General features: G+C 38.0%; 1 pseudogene; it reads right to left on the bottom strand.

Annotated features, from left to right (window-relative positions):
• The window catches only part of LOC135229032 (CTP synthase 2-like), a 148,992-nt pseudogene that overhangs the window by 7,865 nt on the left and 113,371 nt on the right, over positions 1-27,756 (bottom strand).

Genomic DNA, 27,756 nt, shown 5'->3' with positions numbered 1-27,756 from the left:
AACAAAGAGCCCACTTACTTGCCAATTCAGTGATTTCCTTCCTTTCTCCATTGACATCCTGGCCTATAAAATTTAAGTCATTCTGCTCAAACTGGTTGATCAAGTGGGGATTCACCTGGGGGAAAGGGGAGGGGGGGAACAGGAAATTAAGTGTCTTTGGTCAGCAGTGCAACACAGGGCATAGGATCTTATGAAAAGTTGCTTCATCAGCTGGGTGGGTTTTCCATTTCAGTTATGTTCTAAAGGAAACCTAAACTGCTTGATGTCAAGTCAGTTCCAACTGATGGCAACCCTATGTGTTACAAAGTGGAGTTGCTCTATAGGGTTTGCTTAGTTGTAACCCTTATGAAATGGAGCCCTAGTAGCACAGTAGTTAAGTGCTTGGCTGCTAACCAAAAGGTTGGCAGTTTGAGTCCACTAGCTGGTCTGTGGAAGAAAGATATGGTAATCCGATTCACAGCCTTGGAAATAATATGGGGCAGCTCTACTCTGTCCTATAAAGTCACTGTGACTCAGAATTGACTCCATGCCAATAGGTTTGGTTTGGCTTTCAAATATTTACTAAAGTAGAGCTCCAGGCCTTTCTTCTGCAGAGTGGTAGGTGGCTCGAACCACCATTCGTTAGATTACTAATCAAGTGCAAGTCTAGGAAACTCAATTATACCCGAACTAGTAATTAATTTCCATATTCAACTGATAAACTTAAATTTATGAACAGGAAATATAAAATCTAATCACAGCCTCTAAATCTGAGAAGCCTACCTTCTATCAACCAAAGATGGGATTTAAAAAGCAGAACTGTGACGTAGATATTTTTCCCTGGAACCTTGAGAATGGCTGTTTATGCTCATTTCGTAATTACTTCTTCTCTTGAGTTACGTGTACTTATTATCTCTTCCCAAATCACAAATTTCTTACTTTCCACAATTCTGTCCCACCCCCAAAAGCCAGCTCACTCGGCACCATATTTATTTTTGTTGTCCTTTTGGGTTTGTTTCGTCTTTGTTTTGCTTTTTCTTTCCTCTTTCGCTTCTTTTCTTTCCCTTCACCAGTCAAATCAAATCTGTGCCATCCACACCCCTTCTCAAAGGCAGAACTGTACCACTCTGCTAGAGAGCCACTGGCACATGGCCTTCCTAGGTCTGATCTGCTTCCCCCAGCTGAATCCTACCACATCATCATTTTCTTCACTTTTTTTTCATTTTTTCTGCTTCTGTTTCTCTCTCTTCTTTCTGTAGTTTCCCTTGCCCACTTAGCTCCATCTATCACATCCTCTCCTCTCCCTCCTGCCTATCTACACCATGCGCCAAGCGCTGTACCCCCACGCATCACGTGCATGGATCACCAAAGCCTGTGCTGTATTGCCCCCCTAGCCACACCCTGTTGGCCCCACTATGTGAAACAAATGATGCATCTCCACCCCTTGCCCTCCTCTGGATCTGCCCTGCTGTACAATAGCTGAATGGCCGGCTTTGCCCACCTGGACAAGGTAGCAAGAAGCATGGTGCAAACAGACAAGAAATCAACAAAGCACACCCAGATCACCTGCCCAGGCATGACCAATTAAAACAAAATGGCAGGATAAAACAAGCAAATCCACAGACAATAAAGGAAGAAAATAGACCCTGAATGTAGTGAAGATAGCTGACATCATGAATACATAAAAAACAGAACAGGATGGCTCCTGAAAGTGTCCGGAATAAGATACCAGATGACCTTCTGGTAGAAGAAAAAGCACTGGAACTACCTGATAGGGAATTTAAAACTCTAATATTCAGGGCTTATCAACAGATGAAGGAAAACACAAGCAAAAACCTGCAAAAATAGACAAATTCATGCAAAACACAAACAAACCAACAGTAGAATTCAGGAAAATAATATAAGAACAAAATGTCAAATAAACAAACAATGAGAAATCACACAAAAACTGCAATTAGAAGTACAAAAGATAAACAACAAAATTCAGAAATGGACACTGCAAAAGAAGGTTGTAGGAGCAAATCTTGAAACAACTGACAGGGTAAGTGAAATTGAAGACAAAACCTTGGATACCACTTTGAGAAAAACTCAGAGAAAATAATGAAGAAAACGAAGAAACCCTGAAAATAATGTGGGATAAAATCAAAAGCAAAAATTTGCATGTGATCAGAGTTCCAGAACAGGGGGAGAAAAAGGAAAGCACAGATGATCACTGAAGATTTGCTGACAGGAAACTTCTCTAACATTATGAAAGATGAAAACCTGACCATCCAAGAAGCTCAACGAACCTGAAATAGGAAAGACCTCCCCCTAAAAATAACCAAGACATATCATAATCACACACTCTAAAATCAAAGGCAAAGAAAGAATCATTACAGCACCTCAAGAAAAACAAAAGGTCACATACAAAGGGAAAACAATAAGACTAAGCTCTGATTACTTGGCAGAAACCATGCAAGAAAGAAGGCAATAGGTGGACATATATAATCCTTGAAAGAAAAAAATTCCAACCAAGAATAATATATCCTGCAAATTTCTTGCTCAAATATAATGGCAAAATTAGGACATATTCAGATAAAAAGAAATAAAGGAAATATATAAAAACCAAAACAAACTTTCAAGAATTATTAAACAGTTCTTTGGTTACAGAACCAAATTAGACAACAACCTGAGTCTAGGACTCAAGACAGCATCAGCCAGATGCTAGGTATGAATTCTTAATGGTAAAATAAAACTAAAATATTTTAAACAGGAAACCAAAGAGGTCAATCTGTAAATGACAAAAACATCAGAACAATAAATGAGGGAATAAACAATGTAGGTAGAGAGCTTTCTAATGGAGCAGAAGACAAGGCGATACCAAGTAATAAAAGACTGGTTGAGACTGAGGAAGATGGGGAGGGTAAATGTCAAGATGACACAAAGAAAGTTAACAAAGCTACTCATCAAAATAAACAAGAAAAATACAAAGTCTCAGTAACATAAACTATAAGAAAACCAAAGAAATGAAAAAAAAAAATCCCACAAACAAAAGGAATTCAGCACAGAAAACATCCTACCACAAAAAACAGCACCACAAAATGACAGCAATAATCACACCTACATGTAATGACTTAAATGCACCCATAAAGAGACAGAATGTATCACAATAGATTTAAAAAACAACACTTCAATATGCTGTCTATGAGATATACATCTTAGAAATAAAGGCATAAATACATTAAACACTAAAGAATGGGAAAAAATATGAAGTGAACAACAACCAAAAAAGAGCACAAGTGGTAATAGTAACCTCAGATAAAATAGACTTTAAAAGAAAATTCACCATAAAAGACAAGTAAGGATATCTACCATGAGGACATATCCATAATAAATACCTATGCACAAAATGACAGGGCTCCAAAACACATAAAACAAACTCTAACAGGAGATTTCAACACACCGCTCTCAGTAAAGGACAGAACATCTAGAAAGAATCTCAACAAAGATACAGAAGATCTAAAGGCCACAATCAACCAACTTGACCTCGGAGACATATACGGAACATGCTACCCAACAGTAGGAAAGTTCACATCCTTTTTCCAATACACATGCAACATTTTCCAAAACAGAGCACATCACAGGCCACAAAACAACCGTCAACAAAACCCAAAATACTGAAATAATACAAAGAATCTGCTCTGATCACAACACCATCAAAGTAGAAATTAATAACAGGAAGAATAAGGACCAAAAAATCAAGTACACGGAAACCAAATAATGCCCTGATTAAAACCCACTGGGTAACAAAAGAAATTAAAAATGGCATCAAAAAATTCCTAGAGCTGAATGAGAGCACGTCATACCAAAACCTCTATGGCACAGCAAAGGCAGTGCTTAGAGATCAATTTCTAGCAATAGATGCCCACTTAAAAAAAGAAGAAACAAAATGAAAACATTAGCTAGACAACTTGAACATAAAGAAAGAAAACAATAAAAGAAGCCCACTGTCACCTGAAGAAAGAAAACAATACAGATCAAAGCAGAAATAAATGAAATAGACACTAAAAAAAAAAAAAAAAAACCAATAGAAAGAATCAACAAAATCAGAAGTTGGTTGTTTGAAAGGATCAATGAGGTTGAAAAACCACTGGCCAAAATGACTAAACAAAAACTGGGGAAGATGCAAAATAACCCAATTAAGAAATAAAATGGTGGTATTACAACACACTCAACTGAAATAAAAAGGATAACAGGGTACTATGAAAAACTATACTCCAACAAATTTCAAAACCTAGAGGAAATGGACAAATTTCCAGAAACACACTACGTCCTAAAGTAACACAAACTGAAGTTGAACATATGACCAGAACCTTAACAAGAGAAGAGATTGAGAAGGTGATAAATAAATAAAATAAAATGAAATTCCTAACAAAAATATTCCCTAGCCCAGATGGCTTCACAGGAGGATTCTACCACACATTTGGAGAAGAGCTTGTACCAGTACTACTCAAACTATGTCAGAGTACAGAAAAGGAAGGGATGCTTTTGAATTCAGGCTATGCAGCCAGTGTAATCCTGATACCAAAACCAGGCAAAGACATCACAAAAAAAGAAAATTACACACCAATATTTCTCATGAATATAGATATTAAATTCTAAACAAAACTCTAGCCAATAGAATTCAGCATCATACAAGAACAAGTGGGAATCTATCAGGTATGCAAGGATGGTTCAAAATCAGAAAATTAATCAACAGAATCCACCACATAAATAAAACAACATAATCACAGGATCACTCAACAGATGCAGAAAAGGTATTTGACAAAGTCCAGTACCCATTCCTGATTTAAAAAAAAAAAAAAACCTCTCAATAAAATAGGCATAGAAGGGAAATTCCTCAACATAATAAAGAGCATATATTCAAAACCAACAGCCAACATCATTCTTAATGGAAAGAGGGTAAAAACATTCCCCTTGAGAATGGGAACAAGACAAGGATGACATTTATCACCACTCCTATTTAACATGTGCTCTTAGATCAATAAGGAAAGAGAAAGAAATAAATGGCATCCAAATTGGTAATGAAGGAGTTAAACTGTCCTTTTTGGTGGATGATATGATACTCTACATACAGAACCCAAGACTCCATGAGAAGACTACTGAAACTCATAGAAAGGTTCAGCAGAGTAGTAGATTACAAGATTAACACACAGCAATCAGTTGGACTCCTATACACCAATAAAGAGAAATATGAAATGGAAATCAAGAAAGCAATAATATTGTGTAATAAACACTAAAAAAATAAAATACTTGGGAATAAATCTAACCAGGGACGTAGAAGAAGAAATCAACTACTGCAAGAAATCATAGGGCCTATACAAAGAGAAAAACCATACTCATGGATAGGCAGACATAACATTATGAAAGTATCAATTTTACCTAAAGCAATTTACGAATAACAATTCAAACCCAATCCAAATACCAACAACATTCCTTGAAGAAAAAAAAAAAGGTAACTTTATATGAAAAGGGAAGAGGCCCTAGACAATTAAAACCCACTGCCGTCGAGTCAATTCTGACTCATAACGATCCTATAAGACAGAGTAGAGCTGCCCCACAGAGTTTCCAAGGAGCACCTGGTGGTTTCGAACTGTTGACCTTTTGGTTAGCAGCCATAGCACTTAACCACTATGCTACCAGGGTTTCCAGACAATTAAAGCACTATTAAAGAAGAAGAATAAAGTAGGTGGACTCGCACTACCTGACTTCAGAACCTACTATACAGCTAGGGTAGCCAAAACAGCCTGGTACTGGTATGACAGAAACATGGACCAGTGGAACAGAATTGAGAACCCAGATGCAAATCCATCCACCTATGGTCACCTGATCTTCAAGAAAGACCCAACATACATTAAATGGGGAAAAGACAGTCTTTTTAACAAACGGTGATAGCAAAACTCAATGTCCATCTGCAAAAAAGATGAAACGGAACCCCTATCTCACACCATATATAAAAACTAATTCAACATAGATCAAAGACCTAAATATAAAACCCAAAACCATGAAGATCATAGAAGAAAAAATAAGATCCACGGTAGAGGCCCTAATGTTGATGTTATTGTTTTTAGGCACCGTACAGTAGGTTCCAACTCATAGTGACCCCATTTACAACAGAAGTAGACACTGCCTGGTCATATACCACCCTCACAATTACTGTTATGTTTGAGCCCCACTGTTGCCAGTCACTGGTCAATCAATCTCAATGAGGGTCTTCCTCTTTTTCACTGACCCTCTACTTTACCAACAATGAGGTCTTTCTCCAGAGACTGATGTCTCCTGGTAAAATGCTTGAAGAATGTGAGACATAGTCTCGCCATCCTTGCTTCTAAGGAGCATTCTGGTTATACTTCTTCCAAGGCATAGTTGTTCGTTCTTTTAGTAGTCCACAGTATATTCAATATTTTTCATCAAGACCACAGTTCAAAGGCATCAACTCTTCTGTATTCTTTATTCATTGTCCAGCTTGCACATGCATATAAGGTAATTTAACACACCACAGCTTAGGTCCAGCACAGCTCAGTCTTCAAAGTGACATCTTTGCTTTCAAACATTTTTAAGAGAGCTTTTGCAACAGACCTGCCCAATACACTCTGTGCTTTGATTTCTTCACTGCAGCTTCCATGGGTATTCATTATTGATCCAAGTAAAATGAAATTCGTGACTTTAACCTTTCCTCTGTTTATCATTATGTTGCATTTTGTTTCAGTGGTGAGGTTTTTTGTTTTCTTTACATTGAAGTGTAATCCATTCTGAAGACTGTGCTCTTTGATCTTTATCAATAAGTGCTTTAAGTCCTCTTCACTTTCAGCAAGCAAGATTAAATCATCTGTGTGATGCTGATTGCTAACGAATCTTCCTTCAATCCTGATGCCCTTTTATTCTTTATATATAGTCCAGCTTCTTCGATTATTTGTTCAGCATACTGACTGAAGAAGCATGATGTACACTATTCCTGACTTTAAACCACACAATATCCCCTTGTTTTGTTCAAATGACTCCCTCTTAATCTATGTTCAGGTTTCACAGGAGCACAATTAAGAGTTCCGGAATTCCCATTCTTCATAATTTGCTAGGATCCACACAGTTGAATGCTTTTGCATAGTCAATAATAACACAGGTAAACATCTTTTTGGTATTCTCTGCTGTCAGCCAGGATCCATCTGACATCAGCAATGATATTCCTCATTCCAAGTCCTCTTCTGAATCTGGTCTGAATTTCTGGCAGTTCCCTGTGTATATACTGCTATAGCTACTTTTGAAGGAGCTTCAGCAAAATTTTACTTGCGGAGGCAGTGCCAAGATGGAGGAATAGGCAGACTCTTCCGGTGAGCCCTCATTCAACAAGGACCCCCCAAAACAAGTGAAACTAGTAAATTTATGACAGGCAAGGAGCCCTGAACATCAAAGGCAAAGTTAGAAAATGAACTGAGTGGCAGGGGGTGGAAGAGAGGGTTCAGAACCAGAGAACAGTTACCGGACATGAATCACCGGGAACCCTCATGCACCATTCCTGGGAGTGGCTGCGGAAGGCTGATACTAGCGTTTGGCCTCAGTTTCCTCTGGGAGAAGCAGCCAGCCACACAGTCTACTCACACCTCCAGATCCAGAGATAATGGCAATCTCGGCAAAAGCTAAGTACTTGTATGTATTTTTCTGTGCCCCCGGCCCCCAAGTCAGCTTCAGTGGCTATTCATTTCCCTGAGCCTGAGATAGGCCTCGCTGAGAGCCTAGAGCCATCCTCCAAGCTTTGGAGAAGGAATAAATTTGCAATTAGGCAAAAAGATGATTTGCCAGGTCCACTAACCAGGCGAGTTCAGGAGAGAAGCAGCTCCTATCCAAGCATAAATGGTATATGGACTTTGAATACCTTTGCCTTCTGCATGGGTCTGTGTGGGCCTATTTCAGGAGAATAGGCCCTTGTTCACAGACTACAACTGTTTCAGCTGTGCGGTGGAGATGTGGGTGTTTGATGTTTGACACCACATTGCCTATTGAACAGGGTCCTCACCTACCCACAAGAGGGGCCTAAGGACTGGTGGCTCCATTCATGTAAATAAAACAAAAGTTAAGAATCACAAAACTTTATCAAGTGTAGCAGAAAAGACATTTGACAAAGTTCAACACCCATTCATGATAAAAACTCAGCAAAATAGGAGTAGAAGGAAAATCCCTCAACATAATAAAAGGCATTTATACAAAGCCAAAAGCGAACATAATCCTAAACGGAGAGAGTCTGAAAGCATTCCCCTTGAGATCGGGAACCAGACAAAGATGCCATTTATCACCTCTCCTTTTCAACATTGTGCTGCAGGTCCTAGCCAGAGCAATTAGGCTAGATAAAGAAATAAAGGCCATTTGGATTGGTAAGGAAGAAGTAAAACTATCTCTATTTGCAGATGACATGATCTCATACACAGAAAACCCAAAGGAATCCTCAAGAAAACTAATGAAATAGAAGAGTTCAGCAGAGCAACCAGGTACAAGATAAACATACAAAAATCAGTTGGATTCCTTGACACCAAGAAAAAGAACATCAAAGAGGGAATCACCAAATCAATGCCATTTACAGCAGCCCCCAAGAAGATAAAATACTTAGGAATAAATCTTACCAGAGATGTAAAAGACATATACAAAGAAAACTACAGTACACTTCTGCAAGAAACGAAGAGACTTACATAAGTGGAAGAACATACCTTGCTCACGGATAGGAAGACTTAACATTATAAAAATGTCTATTCTACCAAAAGTGATCTATACATTTAATGCAATTCCGATTCAAATCCTAATGACATTCTTTAATGAGATGCAGAAACAAATCACCAACTTCATATGGAATGCGAAGAGGGCCCGGATAAAGAAGGCATTATTGAAAATGAAGAACAAACTGGGAGGCCTTACTTTACCTGATTTTAGAACCTATTATACCGTTACAGTAGTCAAAACAGCCTGGTACCGGTACAACAACAGATACATAGACCAACGGAACAGAATTGAGAATCCAGACATAAATCGATCCACATATGAGCAGTTGATATTTGACAAAGGCCCCAAAGCAGTTAAATTGGGAAAAGACAGTCTTTTTAACAAATGGTGCTGGCATAACTAGATATCCATCTACAAAAAAATGAAACAAGACCCATACCTCACACCACACACAAAAATGAACTCAAAATGGACCAAAGACCTAATTATAAAATCTAAAATGATAAAGATCATGGAAGAAAAAATAGGGACAATGTTAAGAACCCCAATACATGGCATAAACAGTATACAAAACATTACTAACTATGCAAAAGAGAAACTGGATAACTGGGAGCTCCTAAAAATCAAACACCTATGCTCATCCAAAGACTTAACCAAAAGAGTAAAAAGGTCACCTGACATTTTTACTGGTAAAAAGGTCTGACATTTCCGATCATTGCCTGATCTCTAAAATCTACACAATACTGCAAAAACTCAACTACAAAAAGACAAATAACCCAATTAAAAAATGGGCAAAAGATATGAACACACCCTTCACTAAAGAAGACATTCAGGTAGCTAACAGATATACGAGGGAATGTTCACAATCATTAGCCATTAGAGAAATGCAGATCAAAACTACAATGAGATTTCATCTCACTCCAACAAGCCTGGCATTAATCCAAAAAACACAAAATAATAAATGTTGGAGAGGCTGTAGAGAGATTGGAATGCTTATACACTGCTGGTGGGAATGTCAAATGGTACAACCACTTTGGAAATCGATTTGGCACTTCCTTAAAAAGCTAGAAATAGAACTACCATACGATCTGGCAATCCTGCTCCTTGGAATATATCCTAGAAAAATAAGAGCCTTCACACAAACAGATATATGCACATTCATGTTTATTGCAGCACTGTTTACAATAGCAACCAAGGTGCCCATCAATGGATGAATGGATAAATTATTACATATTCATACAATCGAAAACCATGCATCGATAAAGAATAGTGAGGAATCTGTGAAACATTTCATAACATGGAGGAACCTGGAAGGCATTATGCTGAGTGAAATTAGTAAGTTGCAAAAGGACAAATATTGTATAAGAACACTATTATAAGAATGTGAAAAATAGTTTAAACTGAGAAGAAAATATTCTTTGATGGTTATGAGGGGGGAAGGAGGGAGGGTGGGAGAGGGGCATTCACTAATTAGATAGTAGATAAGAACTTCTTTAGGTGAAGGGAAAGACAGCATACCATACAGGGGAGGTCAGCACAGTTGGACTAAACCAAAAGCAAAGCAGTTTCCTGAATAAACTGAATGCTCTGAAGGCCAGCATAGCAGGGGTAGGGGTCTGGGCACCATGGTTCAAGGGGACATCTAAGTCAATTGGCATAATAAAACCTATTAAGAAAACATTCTGCATCCCACTTGGAAGAGTGGCGTCTGGGGTCTTAAACACTAGCAAGCAGCCATCTATGATGCATCAATTTGTCTCAACCTACCTGGGTCAAAGGAGAATGAAGAACACCAAGGACACAAGGCGATTACAGCCCAAGAGACAGAAAGGGCCATGTGAACCAGAGGCTACATCATCCTGAGACCAGAGGAACCTGATAGTGCCCGGCTACAACGATGACTGTCCTGACAGGAAACACAACAGAGAAGCCCTGAGAAAGCAGAAGAGCAGTGGAAGGCAGGCCCCATATTGTCATAAGACCAGACTTAATGGTCTGACTGAGACTGGAAGGACCCCAGTGGTCATGGCCCCCAGACCTTCTGTTGGCCCAGGACAGGAACCATTCCCGAAGCCAACTCTTCAGACATGGATTGGACTGGACAATGGGTTGGAGAGGGATGCTGGTGAGGAGTGAGCTTCTTGGATCAGGTGGACACTTGAGACTATGTTGGCATCTCCTGCCTGGAGGGGAGATGAGAGGGTGGAGGTGGTTAGAAGCTGATGAAATGGGCACAAAAAGAGAGAGTCGAGGGAGAGAGCGGGCTGTCTCATTAGCGGGAGGGTAATTCGGAGTGTGTAGCAAGGTGTATATGGGTTTTTGTGTGAGAGAGTGACTTGATTTGTAAGCTTTAACTTAAAGCACAATAAAAATAATAAAAAAGAAAAAATACAATGAGGTTCCACCTCACTCCAACAAGGTTGGCATTAATCCAAAAAACACAAAATAATAGGAGTTGAAGAGGTTGTGGAGAGACTGGAACAGTGCTGGTGGGAATGTAAATTGGTACAACCACTTTGGAAATTGATTTGGTGCTCCCTTAAAAAGCTAGAAATAGAATACCACACAATCCAGCAATCCCAGTCCTTCGAATATATCCTAGGGAAATAAGAGCCTTTACACGAACAGATATATGCACACCCACATTCACCGCAGCACTGCTTACAATAGCAAAAAAGATGGAAATAACCAAGGTGTCCATCAACGGATGAATGGTTAAATAAATTGTGGTATATTCACACAATGGAATACTATGCTTCGATAAAGAACAGTGAGGAATCTGTGAAACATTTCATAACATGGAGGAATCTGGAAGGCATTATGCTGAGTGAAATTAGTCAGTTGCAAAAAGCCAAATATTGTATAAGAACACTATCATGAGAACTAAAGAAACAGTTTAAACAGAGAAGAAAATATTCTTTGATGGTTATGACAGTGAGGAGGAGGGAGGAAGGGAGAGAGAAGAAGCTCATTCTTCACTGGCATATTTTTCTATCCCATTGTTGTGTCCAATCCCTGTCTGAAGAGTTGGCTTTGGGAATGGTTCTTGTCTTGGGCTAACAGAAGGTCTGGGGGCCATGACCTCCAGGGTCCTTCTAGTCTCAGCCAGACCATTAGATAGTATCTCATTAGATAGTAGATAAGAACTACTTTAGGTGAAGGGAAAGGCAACACACAGTACAGGAGAGGTCAGCACAACTGGACTAAAAGCAAAGAAGTTTCCTAAATAAACTGAATGCTTCGAAGGCCAGCGTAGCAGAGGCAGGATTTTGGGGACCATAGTTTCAGGGGACATCTTAGTCAACTGGCATAATAATATCTATTAAGAAAACATTCTGCATCCCACTTTGAAATGTGGCGTTGGGGGTCTTAAATGCTAGCAAGCAGCCATCTTAGATGCATCCATTGGTCTCAACCCACCTGCATCATAAGGAAAATGAAGAACACCAAGGACACAAGGTAATTATGAGCCCAAGAGACAGAAATGGTCACATAAACCAGAGAGAGAGTCCATCAGGCTGAGACGAGAAGGACTACATGGTACCTGGCTACAACCAATGACTGCCCTAACAGGGAACACAACAGAGAACCCATGAGAGGGCAGGAGAGCAGTGAGATGCAGACCTCAAATTCTTGTAAAAAGACCAGACTTAATGGTCTGGCTGAGACTAAAAGGACCTTGGCGGTCATGGCCCCCAGACCTTCTGTTAGCCCAAGACTTGAACCATTCCCAAAGCCAGCTCTTCGGACAGGGATTGGACACAATGGGATAGAAAACTATGCCAGTGAAGAATGAGCTTCTTGGATCAGTAGACACTTGAGACTATGCTGGCATCTCCTATCTGGAGGGGAGACGAAAGGGCAGAGGGGGTCAGAAGCTGGAAGAATGGACATTAAGAGCTAGAGTGGAGGGAAGGAATAGGCTGTCTTATTAGGGGGGAGAGAAATTAGGACTATATAGCGGGTGTATACAAATTTTTGTATGAGAGACTAACTTGATTTGTAAACTTTCACTTAAAGCACAATAAAATTTTTTTTTAATTTTACTTGCACTTGATATCAGTGATGTTGTTTGATAATTTCCACATTTGGTTGGATCACCTTTGTTTTGAACAGGCGTAAATATGGATCTCTTCCAGCTGGTTGACCAGGTAGCTGTCTTCCAATTTTCTTGACATACTTCCAGTGCTGCATCCATTTGTTGAAACATCTCAAATGATAATCCCTCAATTCCTGGGGCCTTGTTTTTTCCAATCCCTTCAGTGCAGCTTGGACTTTTTCCTCCAGTACCAGCAGTTCTTGATTGCATGGCACTCCTGAAATAGCTGAACATAAACCAATTCTTTTCAGTATACTGACTTTGTGTATTCCTTCTACCTTCTTTTGGTGCACCTGTGTCGTCTAATATTTTTCCTATAGAATTCTTCAATATTGCAACTTAAGGTTCTTTCAGCTTAAATGCTGAGCACGTTCTTTCCTTTGGTTTTCCAACTTCAGGTCTTCGTATATGCCATTATACTTTACTTTGTCTTCTCCAGCTGCCATGTGAAAGCTTCCATTCAGAAAAATGTAGAATAAAACTCCAACTCACAAAAATAGACCAGACTTACTGGTCTCACAGAGACCTAAAAAACCCTGAGATTATGACCCCTAGACACCCTTTTAACTCAGTCCTGAAGTCACTCCTGAAGTTCACCCTTCAGCCGAAGATTATACAGGCACATAAAACAAAACAAGGCTAAAGGGGCAAATAAATTCAGGGGCAAGGTTGAGAAGGCAGGAGGGGATAGGAAAGCTGATAATGGGTAGCCAAAGGACAAGAAGGGGAGAATGTCAATAAGCCGTGAATTTGGTTACCAATGTCAGAAAACAATATATGTATTAACTGTTTAATGAGAAAGTAATTTGCTCTGCAAACCTTCATCTAAAGCACAAATTAAAAAATTAAAAAAAAAAAAAAGATGTTCATCACCTCCTGCCCCTCCCCATGTCCCTAGACATAGGCAACAACTAATCTACTGCCTTTATGGTGTTTCCTGTTCTGGACTTTTCATATAAACTAAATCATTATTACGTGACTTCTTTCTGTCTGGCTTCTTTCTATTAGCATATTGTTTTTAGTGTTCATCCATGTTGTAGCATGTATCAGTAACTTTGTTCTTCTTTATAACCTAACAATATTCCATTGTATAACTATACTATATTTTATTTATCCTTTCAGCCACTGATAGACACTTGGATTGTTTCTGCATTTGGCAGTGCTGATAGTGCTACTTTTAAACATACATTTACACCTTTTTTTTGGATAGCTGTTATCAGTCGTTTTGAGTACATATTTAGAGGAAGATTGCTGAATCATATGGTAAAGCTATGTTTAAACTTTTAAGGATCTGCCAGAAAATTTTTAACACAGCTTCATCATTTTACATTCCCACCAGTAGTGCATAAGAGTTCAAATTATTCCATGTCCTCACCAATAATTGTCATTTTCTGATAATAGCCATCCTAGTGGGTATGAAGTTGTTTTGATCTGCATTTCTCAGATGGCAAATGATGTTGAGCATCTTTTCATGTGCTTATTGGCCATGTTTTGTTTTTTTGAAAAATATCTATTCAAATACTTTGTTCATCTATTATTTGGGCTATTTGTCTTTTTTATTATTGAATTGTAGGTGTTCTTTATATATTCCAGTTACAAATCCCTTAGTAGATATATGACAATATTAATTTATTTTGTAGTTTTTTTTCCTCTTTTAATTACTATGTCTAATGCTCTACCAACTGAGATATCCAGATCACATGGGGTCACCATAATTTAAAATCAACTCAACAGCAACAATTAGCATGTAAACTTCTTGAAGAAGTAGACTATACTTATATTTCCACCTTCCATCTCCAGTGCTAGTGGATGCAAAATAAACATTGATGAATGAAGGATCACACTATAATGTGCACATCAGTTCTTGCATCTTCTCATCTCTACTTAGCTAAAGCAGTTTTAGTTTCTGTCCTACTAGCTGGGCCAGTTCCCAGGGAATTAAGACCAAAAATGACCTACACTCAACAAACTATGTTTCCTAATTGTAGTGACACTGTTGCTAGTCTACACAGCATCCTTTCCCATGAGTCCTGCTTCAAAAGAAGTATCTATCCTGAACTTATTCAGTTTTCTACCCCCTCCCTACATGATCTGTGGGACTCCATGTACTCCATTCCAGAAATTGGTCATAACTGGTCTAAGCCAAAGAAGATAATAATGTCATCCCTTTTGTTAGATGAATGATACAATAATCCAGGTTTATGTCCACCAATGTTTAGCATTATCTAGCAATTTTATTAGTTCACAGGTGAGCAGGTTCTGAGTTAATCAAACTGAGGATAAAACTCCATGTCAGGGAGAAAAGTATGTTGCCTCAATTTCTGTGGCAGTCATCTTGCAGCCATAAGGAGACCTGCCTGCACGCAAAGCAGACAGACTGCCAGTCAAGCCTCTGGGCTACCTGTTACCTAGATAACAAATTTCTTTATTACCACTGTCTGTAAGACTAATGTCTCATACAAAGAACAACCTTCTTAGAACCTATGCTTCTCACATGGAAACCTCTACAAATAACAGCTTAGTCATGTTACACTAAGCCTCACGCTCAATGTAAATTTCCAAAGAGGTTTCCAAACCTAGGATCCACCATGTAATACCTAGGAAATTATCCCTGTCCCAAGAGACATTTGGCTCTTTTTCAGAACATGTAAGTCCCCTTTTCCCAAACCTGGCAAAGTAGAGGGCATGTGTTTAAGCATAAGAAATTATGACCTTATCTTGATCTAAGAAACAGCTGTTAGGGTAACACAGAGTCCCAATAAGCCTTGGGTTCAGAATCTTTGTAAAGCCAAGAAGAGCAGAGTCTTCCCAATCCCACCTGTCTCCTATGGAAGCAGAGGCTGGAAGATGCGGCCCACCACCCCAAGTGCTATGAATGCCTCCAGTGATGGACACCTTTTCCAGAGGGGCCAGGGTAATCATGGGGGTGCCTTGCAGCATCCAAACTCCATGGAAATTCAACATGAAAGTATTACCACATACCGATGTCTGTATCCTTTTTCTATAAGAGAAACATCACCAAAAAGTTACCCTGTAGAGAAACACAGTGAAATTAATATAGGAGTAACCAACTGAGAACCACATCCATGGTATATCTGTGGGGAAAGCCTCTTTAATATTTATCCTTCCATCAGGGATCTAAACTCAGGTAATAATCTAGATTTTCTTCTAGTAAAGGATGGTGATAGCATCTTTGAAATCCTGAAGCAATTCTCAAATGATGTTTTTTTTGTTTTGTTTTCCTTGGAGTTCAAGGGAATTTCTGTCATCACACTAGATGAACACAAACTAAGAAAGACTTTAGTGTCCACTCATGACCATGAAGCTGGTCTTTGCAAAAACAATTAGGGGAGCTTACTAAACAAATGGGAAATGCTGATGGCACAATGGTTAAGTAGTCAGTTGCCAACCAAATAGTCAGTGGTTCGAACCCACCAGCAGCTCCATGGAGAAAAGACATGGCAATCTGCTCCCATAGAGATTAACACTCTAGGAAACCCTATAGGAAAGTTCTAGTCTGTTCTACTGGGTTGCTATAAGTTGGAATCAGCTTTATTGTACACCACAACGACTAAACAAATGGACTACTACAGCTTTCAACAATGAAAAACAATTAAAAAACAAAAACCACAAACCTTTGGAGTAAGGGAAGAATCTGATTTCTAGGGTCACATTATAATATTCAAATGTCTCACTTCCAGCAACAAAAATTTACAAGGCATACAAAGAACAAATTAAGTGAGAGAAACAGTCCTTGTGGAAGCCTAGATGAGGCACTTACTAAACAAAAGACTTTAAACCAGCATGGTATTAAATGTACTCCAAGGGCTGAAGGAAAATATAAAAAAAAAAAATTAAAGGAAATCAGAGTAACTAAACATGAATGAAACAAAGACTATAAATAAAAAAATATATAGAAATTATTAAAAGGAACAAAATAATTACCAAAGCTGAAAGCTTAGTGCACTGAAATAAAAGATTCATTGGAGGCGTTCAACAGTACATTAGGCATGAGAAAGAATCAGTAAATTTGAAAATAGAACAACTGAAATTATAAAATGAAAGGAGTAAAAGCAAAACAAAACAGAAAAAAACAGATGAGGAAAACAAAAGAATGTCTAAGGGGTTTGTGGGCCACCATCAACTGAACAAAAATAATGCATTACAGGAATTCCAGAAAAGGGAGAGAGAGAGAGAAAGAACTGGAAAGAGTACTTTAGCAAAAACCCTCAAATCTGATGAAAGACATGAATCTAAAAACCCAAGAAGCTTAACAAGCTCTAAGTAGTATGAGCCTAAATAGACTCACATCAATACAAATCATTAAATTCTTGAGAACCAAAGAAAAAGAATTTTGAGAGCAATGAGAGTAGAGAATACAGTCGTCCCTTGGTATCTGCAGTAGATTGGTTTCATAACCCCCAGTGGATATCACATAAAACGCATTCATTGTGCAACAGTTAAGTGTTTGGCTGCTAACTGAAAGGTTGGTGGTTTGAACCCAACAGCCACTCCACAAGAGAAAAGACCTGGCCACACATATTTGCATATAGCCTACACACATCCTCCCATATACTTTAAATCATCTCTAGATTACTTATAATACCTAATATAGCATAAATGCTATGTAAGTAGTTGTTAATGCTTACATTTAACATTTACTGCTTTCTCAGTCTTTGGAAGCACTTCATCATGAACCAGAGAGATCATTTTTGCTATTGCAGGAGGACACTCCACAAATTTCAGCTTCTTTCTGCTTTGTCATGCAAATGCTTAATTCATTCTTACCTACTTTACAGCCCACTTCAGTAAACAACATGCCACTTTTCAAAAGATTTAAGATTTCTATTTTCCCATTGAGAGAGACACTCCCTGTTAGCCTTTGAGGGATTGCTTTGATCTCTTAATTGCTTCTTAGGAGCCACTTTTTCACAGAAACAAATGGTGCACACAATACAAGTGGTGAACAAATGAGATGTGGGGCAAACAATGCTCAAACAGCAAGTGCTGGAGAGATGACTGAGGATCTGAGAGACAGCGAGAGGCTACATACAGCAGGAAATGCCTACACATCATTTCATTACTGTTGATTCACTATAGTCCTTGGTGCATGGCAAATTCAAGGTTTTCTTTTTGGAAGTTTCTCTTATTTTTTCTGGAATATTTCTGATCTTCAGTAGGCTGAATCTATGGTTGAGGAACCTACAGATGGTGGCCAACCGTAATCACATAAAAATAATCCTTGATAAATAAAGCACCAACTTCTCCTCAGAAACCACAGAACCCAAAAGACAGTGGAACAACATATCTAAAATGCTGAAAGAAAAGAACTTTCAACCAAGAATTTTATGTCTAGGCTATCATTCAAAGCTGAGGATGAAACTAAAATATTCCCAGATAAACAAAAATTGAGGGACTTCTTTACAACTAGACCTGCCCTGTAAAAATGCTAATGTGAGTTTTTCAGGTTCAAATAAAAAAAAAAGATAACTGAAAGACCTAAGCAGAAAATGTTCTCCAGTAAAGGTAATTTCATGGGAACATACATAGGCCAGTTTTATTTCACTTTTGGCTTATAACTACTTCTTACATCCTATATGATTACACAATTCATTAAATTATTACAAATTTATGTTATTGGGGACAAAATGTATAAAGATATAATTGTGGGAAACAACAAAATAATGGGGAAGGTGAAATTGAGAAACAGTTTAAGCTACTCAGGTTGGTAATAAGTTAAGCTAGGTTCTTACAAATTTAGGATGTTAAAAGTAATCTCCATGTCAACAAAAAAGAAAATACCTAAAAAACATACAAAAGGATATGACAAGGGAAACAAGTGTTTCAAAATATAAAATTCAAAAGAAGCCAGTATTGGAGGAAATGAGGAACAAAAAAAGATAGAAGACACACAGAAAGCAGACACCAAAACTGCAGAAATAAGCCTCTCCTTGTTGATAATGACTTTAAACACAAATGGATTAAATTCTCCAATCAAAATGTTGGAATTAGCAAAATACATGGAAAAACATGATCCAACATTAAGATATCTACAAGAGACCAACATTAGACCCTTAGACACAAATAGGATGAAGCTGAAAGGATAGAAAAATATTCTGTGCATTTACAAACCAAGAGAGCTGGGGTGGCTAGACCAGTATGAGAGAAAAAAAAGGCTTTAAGTTAAAATCTGCTAAAAAAGTCAAAGAAAGATATCATATAATAATAAAAGGGTCCATTCATTAAGAAAATAAAACAATAGTAAATATATATGCACCAAATATTAGAGCCCTAAAACACATGCAGCAGTGATAAAAATGAAGGATGAAATAAACAGTTCTACCATAATAGTTAGAGACTTCATTATACCATTTTCAATAATGAGTAGAACATCTAATAAGATCCATATGGAAATATAGGAACTGAACAACACTAAGCTAACTGGAGCCCTGGTGGTGCAGTGGTTAAGGGATTGGCTACTAACAATGGTGAGCAGTTTGAATCCACCAGTTGCTCCCTGGAAACCCTAGGGGGCAGCTCTACTCTGTCCTATAAGGTCACTACAAGTTGGTATAAACTCAATGGCAATAGGTTTTTTTTTGTTTATATACTTTCTAGAGCTAACAAACATACATAGAACTAAATATCATCAGAATAAACATTTTCATCCAGTGCATATGGATTGTTCTCCAAGACAGACTATAAGTTAGATCAAAAACATGTCTCAATAAGTTTAGAAAGGCTGCCATCAAAGTATCTTCACTAACCACAATATAATGAAACTAGAAATTAATAACAGAAGGAAAACTGAAAAATATAAATAAACATTTAAACAACCATGGGCCAGGGACAAATAAAAGAAAAAATCAGTAAATACTTAGAGATGAATGCACAACATATCAAAGCTTATGTGGTGCAATGAAGGCAGTGATAAATGCCAACATTAAAAAAGAAGATAGATCTCATATCAGTGATATAACTTACAACTTCAGGATCTAGACAAGAGGTAAAACTAAGCCCAAACTACAAAAGGGAAGGAAGTAACAAAGATCAAAGCAGAAATAAATAAAATGGTTAAAAGGAGTACAACAGAGAGAATCAACCAAACTGTTACCGCAAATCATAGATTTAACCCACCTACTGCAAAGCCAATACTGAGACAGGAGGAGGTAAGCAGCAAGATGGCTTTATTGAACACCATGTTCAAGAGACAGAGGGGGCTAAATTTCCCCCAGATTCTGTCTGCCCCGAAAGGGCTACAGGAGAGTTTTATAGGGAAAGTTTCAGGGTTTAGAGATTTCCACGAATGTTGATTCTTCTTTAAGGGGGAAATAATGACGAAGTGACCTACTGTTGATGTCTTGCAGGCCTCGTTAGACCATCTTGGTTTCAGTCACAAGATGGGTCTGGGTTTTGGTCAATGATCTTGGGTCCTGATGGTATCGCTCATTGTTTTGTCACCTCAGAGAGAAACATGGTTTAATCAACAACAGAAAATCTTGAGTACCTTGTTTTTCTACAATGGAATTTGTTTTCTACAAAGGAATAGAGCCAGATTCCAGAGCAAATAATTGACATTTTCAACAACTAAAGGTTTTAATCACTGCTTATACAGCTAAACTAGAAAATATATTCTCTCTTATTTTAATACTAAAACACTGCAGAAAATGTATTTTCTCTCTTTCAAAACCAGAGGTTAATTTTGGAAAAGATCAATGAAAACAACAGAGTGAAAGAGGGAAAAGTTGCAAACAACTAAAATAACAAATTAAAATGGAGACATTACAACCAACTGTATACAAAATAAAAAAAGATAAGAGAACACTATGAAAATTGTGCACCAACAAATTAGATGAAATGGCCAAATTCCAAAAAACACATAGAAAACTTAAACTGTCTCAAAAAATATACAGATGCAAAAAATTCTCATCAAAATACTAGCAAAACAAATCCAACAGCATGTTAAAAGTATTATACACCACAACCAAGTAGATTTATTTCAGCATTGTAAGGGTTGTTCAGCATTAGAAAATCAATGTAACAGAACATTTAACAGAACAAAGAAAAATAACCACACAATCATCTCAATTGATGCAGAAATGGCACTTGGAAAAATCCAATACCCTTTCAAAATAAAAACACTCAGCAAACTAGAATAGAGGAAAATTCTTCAACAACAACAACAAAGGGTATTTGTGAAGAGCTCAAAGCTAACATCATATTCAGTGGAGCAAGGCTTGGAGTTTTCCCTGTAGTATCAGGAACAAGGCTAGGATGCCTGCTTATCAACATTTTACTGGAAGTCCTAGCAAAACAATTAGGCAAGAAAAAGAAATAAAAGCCTTCCAAATAAGAAAGGAAGAAGCAAAAATGGCTCTATTCACAGATGGCTTAAGCCTATATTTAGAAATTCTCAATGAATTCACAAGAAAGTTACTGGAGCTAATTCAGAGACACTGTATGGTACAAGATTAATGCAAAAAGTCAGCTGTGTTGCTATACACCAGTGATGACAATCTGAAAAGAAGACTAAGGAAGCAATTCCATTTATAATAGCATTAAAAGAATAAAATACCTAGGAATGAATACAACTAGGGAGGTGAAAGACTGAAAACTAGAAAATGTTGATGAAAGAAATTAAAGACGACCTTAAGAAAAAGAAAGACATCCTGTGTTCATGGATTGGAATGCTTAGTATGTTGTCAGTACTATCCAAAGCAATTTATGGATTCCACCCTATTCCTACCAAAATTACAACACCTTTTTCTGAGTTGATGGAAATCCTCAAATTCATATAGAATGAGCTCCTAAAGGCCAAAACAACCTTGAAAATAATAAAAGTTGGAGGACTCACACACTATAGTAGTTTGGCTTCAAAACTTATTATAAAGCTATAGTAATTAAAACAGTCTGGCACTTGCATAATGACAGACACAGAGATCAGTAGAACAGAATTGAGAATCCACAAATAAATGAATATATCTATGGCCTACTGATTTTTAGCAGGGTGCCAATCCATTCAATGGGGAAAAACAGTCTCTTGAACAAATTGTGCTGGGACAATTGGATCTCCACATGCAGAACAACTGCGTTGAACCCATACCTAATACCATATACTAAAGTTAACTTAAGATGGATCAGTGACCTAAATGTAAAAACTGAAACCATAAAACTTTTAGAGGAAAATATAGCGATAAGTTTTCAGGGCCTATGTTTTGACAATTGATTCTTAGATATGACAACAGTACAAGCAGCAAAAGATGACAAATTGTAGCTCATAATAACTAAAAACCTTTGTGCATCAAAGGACTGTACCAAAAAGTAATGAGACAAAGTACAGATTGGGAGAAAAAATTTTGGAACCAGATATCTGATAAGCGTTAATATCCAGAATGTAGAAATAACTCCTACAACTCAACAATAAAAAGACAGACAACCTAACCAAAAAATGGCGGAAGGGCTTAAATAGACATTTCTCCAAAAAAGATATACAAATGGCAAGAAATCACAGGAAAAGATGCTCAACATCAGTAGCCATCAGAGAATACAAAGCAAAACCACAATTAGATACCACCTCATACCAACAAGGATGGCTATTATCAGAGAAATGGAAAATAACAAATGTTGGTGAGTAGATGGAGAAATCTGAACCTTCATTCATGGATGGTGGGAATATAGAATGGTGTAGCTGCTATGAGAACAGTTTCGCAGTTCCCCAAAAAATTAAACACTGAATAACAACCTGACGCAGCAATTCAGCTTCTGGATGTGTGCATAAAAGAATTGAAAGCAGAAACTCAAAAAGATACTTGTACACCAATGTTCACTGCAGCACTATTCACATTAGCCAAAATGTGGAAACAGCCTAAACGCCCATCAAGGAAGGAATGGATAAACAAACTGTGTTATATAAAATTGAATACTACTTAGCCAATAAGACAAATGCAATTTTGATAATGCTACAATGTGGATCAAGCATGAAGACATTACGCCAAATGAAATAAGTCTGCCACAAAAGGACAAATATTGCATAACTTAACTTGTATAAAAAAGGCAAAAATAAGCAAATGTATAGACACCAATGTTTTTTGTTACCAGAGGTGGAAGGGAGAAGAAAAGTGGGATTTATTGTTTAAGGAGTGCTGAGTTTCAGTTTACAGTGATGGAAAAAACATATGATTATGGGTAGATTTACAGAGCCAAGTAATGTAATTAATGGCAATCAGCTGTACACATGTAAAAAGTTGAATTGACAAAAGTTGTGTGATAGATACATTAACAGCTAATGACAAAAATAAATGAACAGTAGCTGCTGAGGCTGCTTATGTACAACCTAAAACCTTTGGGCTTTGGTTTCTTGGTTTGGGGTTTAGGGATATGTTTTCATGAGACATCCCACTTAACTGACCCAGTACTGTTTAGTGCTTCTACTCTACCTCCTAGTTTGTTTCGTAGTTTACAGCAGCCATCCAAAGAACAACAACTGGTCTCTATTTGCCTGTGGAACAGAAGACGGAAAGGCAAGAACAGGAGGAGGGTATGCAATGTGTGGCTAATTGCCTCCATGAACAGCTGCCCTTTTTGTCATGAGATCAGAAGAACTGAATGATGCCCAGCTACCATTACTCAGCATTTTGATCAAATATTCTGTAGAAGAATCCGGATGAGAGGGGTAGAAATGCAGAACAGAATTTCAAATTCTCAAGGACTCCAGATTTTCTGGAGCCATGACAGCTGGATGAACCCCTGAAACTACTGCCCTGAGATAATCTTTAAACTTTAAATCAAAAATACACACTGAAGCCTCCTTAAAACCAAGCAATAGTTTAGCTTAACTAGTAAAGAATGTCTGCTTTGAGGATTATGCTCTCTGTGTGAGATTAAACTGACAACAAAAACTGAAAATATTAGATAGGAAACTTAGGTGGTGGTAGTGAGGCTATGTTTATGGAGGTAGAACATGCAGAAAAAGGAAAGTGAAAATGGTTGCATAACTCAAAGAATTTAATCACTGTCAAACAACTGTACATCTATTAGTATATGTTGTGTTGTATGCATTCTCAAAAACAAAACAAAATAAAGTATAAGAAAGAAATCAAAAAAACTGAAAGCATGGACTCAAACAGATGCTTGTACACCAACGTTCACTGCAGTATATTTACCATATATTCATAATAGACAAAAAGTGAAACAACATACGCGCCCATCAACCAAATAAATGAATATGCAACTGTGGTGTATCCATACAATGGAATATTACACATAAAGAGAACTGAAGTTCTGATACATGCTATGACATGGGAGAACCTAGAAAACATGCTGAGTGAAATAAGTCAGACACAAAATGACAAATAGTGTATGAAATATTTAGAACAGGCAAAGCATAGAGGCCCAAGTTTATTAGTGGTCATCACAGGCTTGGGGAGAGAAAAATGAGGAGTTATTTAAAGTACATTGAATTTCTATTTCAGTTAATGAAAATATTTGCAAATGTATCCTAATGATGGTCACAATAAGGTCAATATAATTAATGTCACTGAATTGCACACTTAAAAATGGCAAACATTTTGTTATATATTTTTTAATCACACACATACAAATATTCAACAAAGAAAAAAACATAGAAGTGGCCCCATAATCATTCATTCATTTATCAGCCATTAACAACCGCTCTTGTTGAGTGTGGATTTAGAATGCATGTGGTGAAAAGCACTATTCAATTCCCCCCAGTCTCCACCACCTCCTTTGTATCTCTAATCTTTATGTCCAGTGTGGTTGTCACTGATTGTTGAGTTTAAGCTGTGGCTTTCCTCTTAACAGGAATTTGACTTATGTACATTCCCTAGCTAGTCTTAAGGAAACCCTGGCAGCATAGTGGTTAGGTGTTACAGCTGCTAACCAAAGGATCGGCTGTTTGAATATACCAGGTGCTCTCTGGAAACTCTACGGGGCAGTATTACTCTGTCCTGTAGGGTCGCTATGAGTCAGAATCCACTCAACACCACTGGGTTTTTTTTTTTTTTTTTTTGGTAGCTGGCCCTAATGGCATACAAGTTTGCAAGCCCCAGGCTAATTGCTCAGTGTTATGCTGATTCAGAGCTTGGTCCTTCCTTAAGCGAAGTTGTTGTTATTCTTAGGTGCCGTGGAGTTGGTTCTGACTCATAACAACCCTATGCACAACAGAACAAAACACTGCCCAGTCCTCCGCCATCCTCACAATCATTGCTATGCTTCAGCCCATTGTTGCAGTGACTGTGTCAATCCACCTCGTCCACAGTCTTCCTCTTTTCTGCTGACCCTGTACTTTGCCAAGCATGATGTCATTCTCCAGAGACTGGTCCCTCCTGACAACATGTCCAAAGTATGTAAGACACAGTCTCGCCATCCTTGCTTCTAAGGGGCATTCTGGTTGTACTTCTTCCAAGACAGATTTATTCGTTCTTCTGGCAGTCCATGGTATATTCAACATTCTTTGCCAATACCACAATTTAAAGGCATCAATTCTTCTTCGGCCTTCCTTATTCGTTGTCCAGCTTTCACATGCATATGATGCAATTGAAAATACCATGGCTTGGGTCAGGTGCACCTTAGTCTTCAAGGTGACATCGTTGTTCTTCAACACTTTAAAGAGGTCCTTTGTGGCAGATTTACCCAGTGCAATGCGTCTTTTGATTTCTTGACTGTTGCTTCCATGGCTGTTCATTGTGGATCTAAGTAAAATGAAATCCTTGACAACTTCAATCTTTTCTCTGTTTATCACGATGTTACTCGTTGGTCCAGTTGTGAGGATTTTTGTTTTCTTTATGTTGAGGTGCAATCCATACTCAAGGCTGTGGTCTTTGATCTTCATTAGTAAGTACTTCAAGTACTCTTCACTTTCACCAAGCAAGGTTGTGTCATCTGCATAACCCAGGTTGTTAATGAGTCTTCCTCCCATCCTGATGCCCCATTCTTCTTCATATTGTCCAGCTTCTCGGATTATTTGCTCAGCATACAGATTGAATAGGTATGGTGAAAGAATACAACCCTGACACACACCTTTCCTGACTTTAAACCAATCAGTATCCCCTTGTTCTGTCTGAACAACTGCCTCTTGAGCTATGTAAAGGTTCCTCATGAGCACAATTCAGTGTTCTGGAATTCCCATTCTTTGCAAAGTTATCCATAATTTGTTATGATTCACGAGGTTGAATGCCTTTGCATAGTCAATAAAACACAGGTAAACAGCCTTCTGGTATTCTCTGCTTTTAGCCAGGATGCATCTCACATCAGCAATGATACCCCTGGTTCCATGCCCTCTTCTGAAACCAGCCTGAATTTCTGGCAGTTCCCTGTCAGTACACTGCTGCAGCCATTTGTGAATGATCTTCAGCAAATTTTTGCTTGCGTGTGATATTAATGATATTGTTCTATAATTTCCACATTCTGTTGGATCACCTTTCTTGGGAATAGGCATAAATATGGATCTGTTCCAGTCAGTTGGCCAGGAAGCTGTCTTCCATATCTCTTGGCATAGACGAGTGAGCACCTCCAGCACAGCATCCATTTGTTGAAACACCTCAATTGATATTCCATCAATCACTGGAGCCTTGTTTTTCACCAATGCCTTCAGAGCAGCTTGGACATCTTCCTTCAGTACCATCAATTCTTGATCATATGCCACCTCTTGAAATGGTTGAACAGCAACTAATTCTTTTGGTATAATGTGTATTCCTTCCATCTTCTTTTGCTGCTTCCTGCGTCATTTAATATTTTCCCCATGGAATCCTTCACTATTGCAACTCAAGTCTTGAATTTTTTCTTCAGTTCCTTTAGCTTGAGAAACATTGAGCATGTTCTTCCCTTTTGGTTTTCCATTTCCGGCTCTTTGCACATGTCGTTATAACAGTTTACTTTGTCTTCTCGAGTCACCCTTTGAAATCTTCTGTTCAGTTCTTTTACTTCATCAATTCTTCCTTTGCTTTAGCTGCTCATCGTTTGAGAGCAAGTTTTAGAGTCTCCTCCAACATCCATCTTGGTCTTTTCTTTCTTTTCTGTCTTTTCAATGACCTCTTGCTTTCTTCATGTTGATGTCCTTTATGTCATTCCACAACTTGTCCAGTCTTTGGTCACCAGTGTTCAATGCATCAAATCTATTCTTGAGGTGGTCTCTAAATTCAGGTGGGATACACTTGAGGTCATATTTTGGCTCTCGTGGATTTGCTCTGACTTTCTTCAGTTTCAGCTTGAACTTGCATATGACCAATTGATGGTCTGTTCCACAGTCAGCCCCTGGCCTTGTTCTGACTGATGATATTGAGCTTTGCCATCGTCTCTTTCCACAGATGTAATCAATCTGATTTGTGTGTGTTCTACCTGGTGAGGTCCATGTGTATAGCCACCATTTACGTTAGTGAAAGAAGGTATTTGTAATGAAGAAGTCGCTGGTCTTGCAAAATTCTATCATTCGATTTCCAGCATTGTTCCTCTCACCAACGCCATATTTTCCAGCTAACAATCCTTTTTCTTAGTTTCCAACTTTCGCGTTAAAATCACCAGTAATTATCAATGCATCTTGATTGCATGTTCATTCAATTTCAGACCACAGTAGCTGATAAAAAGCTTCTATTTCTTCATCTTTGGCCCTAGTAGTTGGTGTGTATGTTTGAATAATAGTCATATTAATGGGTCTCCCTTGTAGCCGTATGGATATTATCCTATCACTGACAGCATTGTACTTCAGGAGAGATCTTGAAATGTTCTTTTTGACAATGAATGCAACACCATTCCTCTGCAAGCTGTCATTTTCACCATAGTAGGCTATATGATTGTCTGATTCAAAATGGCTAATACCAGTCCATATCAGTTCACTAATACCTAGGATATCAATGTTTATATGTTCCATTTCATTTTTGACGATTTCTAATTTTCCTAGATTCACACTTCATACATTC

The sequence above is a fragment of the Loxodonta africana genome, chromosome Y (genome assembly GCF_030014295.1).
Source record: "Loxodonta africana isolate mLoxAfr1 chromosome Y, mLoxAfr1.hap2, whole genome shotgun sequence".
Taxonomy (NCBI): domain Eukaryota; kingdom Metazoa; phylum Chordata; class Mammalia; order Proboscidea; family Elephantidae; genus Loxodonta; species Loxodonta africana.
The sequence above is the reverse complement of the archived record's forward strand: the minus strand, read 5'-3'. Positions and strand labels throughout refer to the sequence as shown.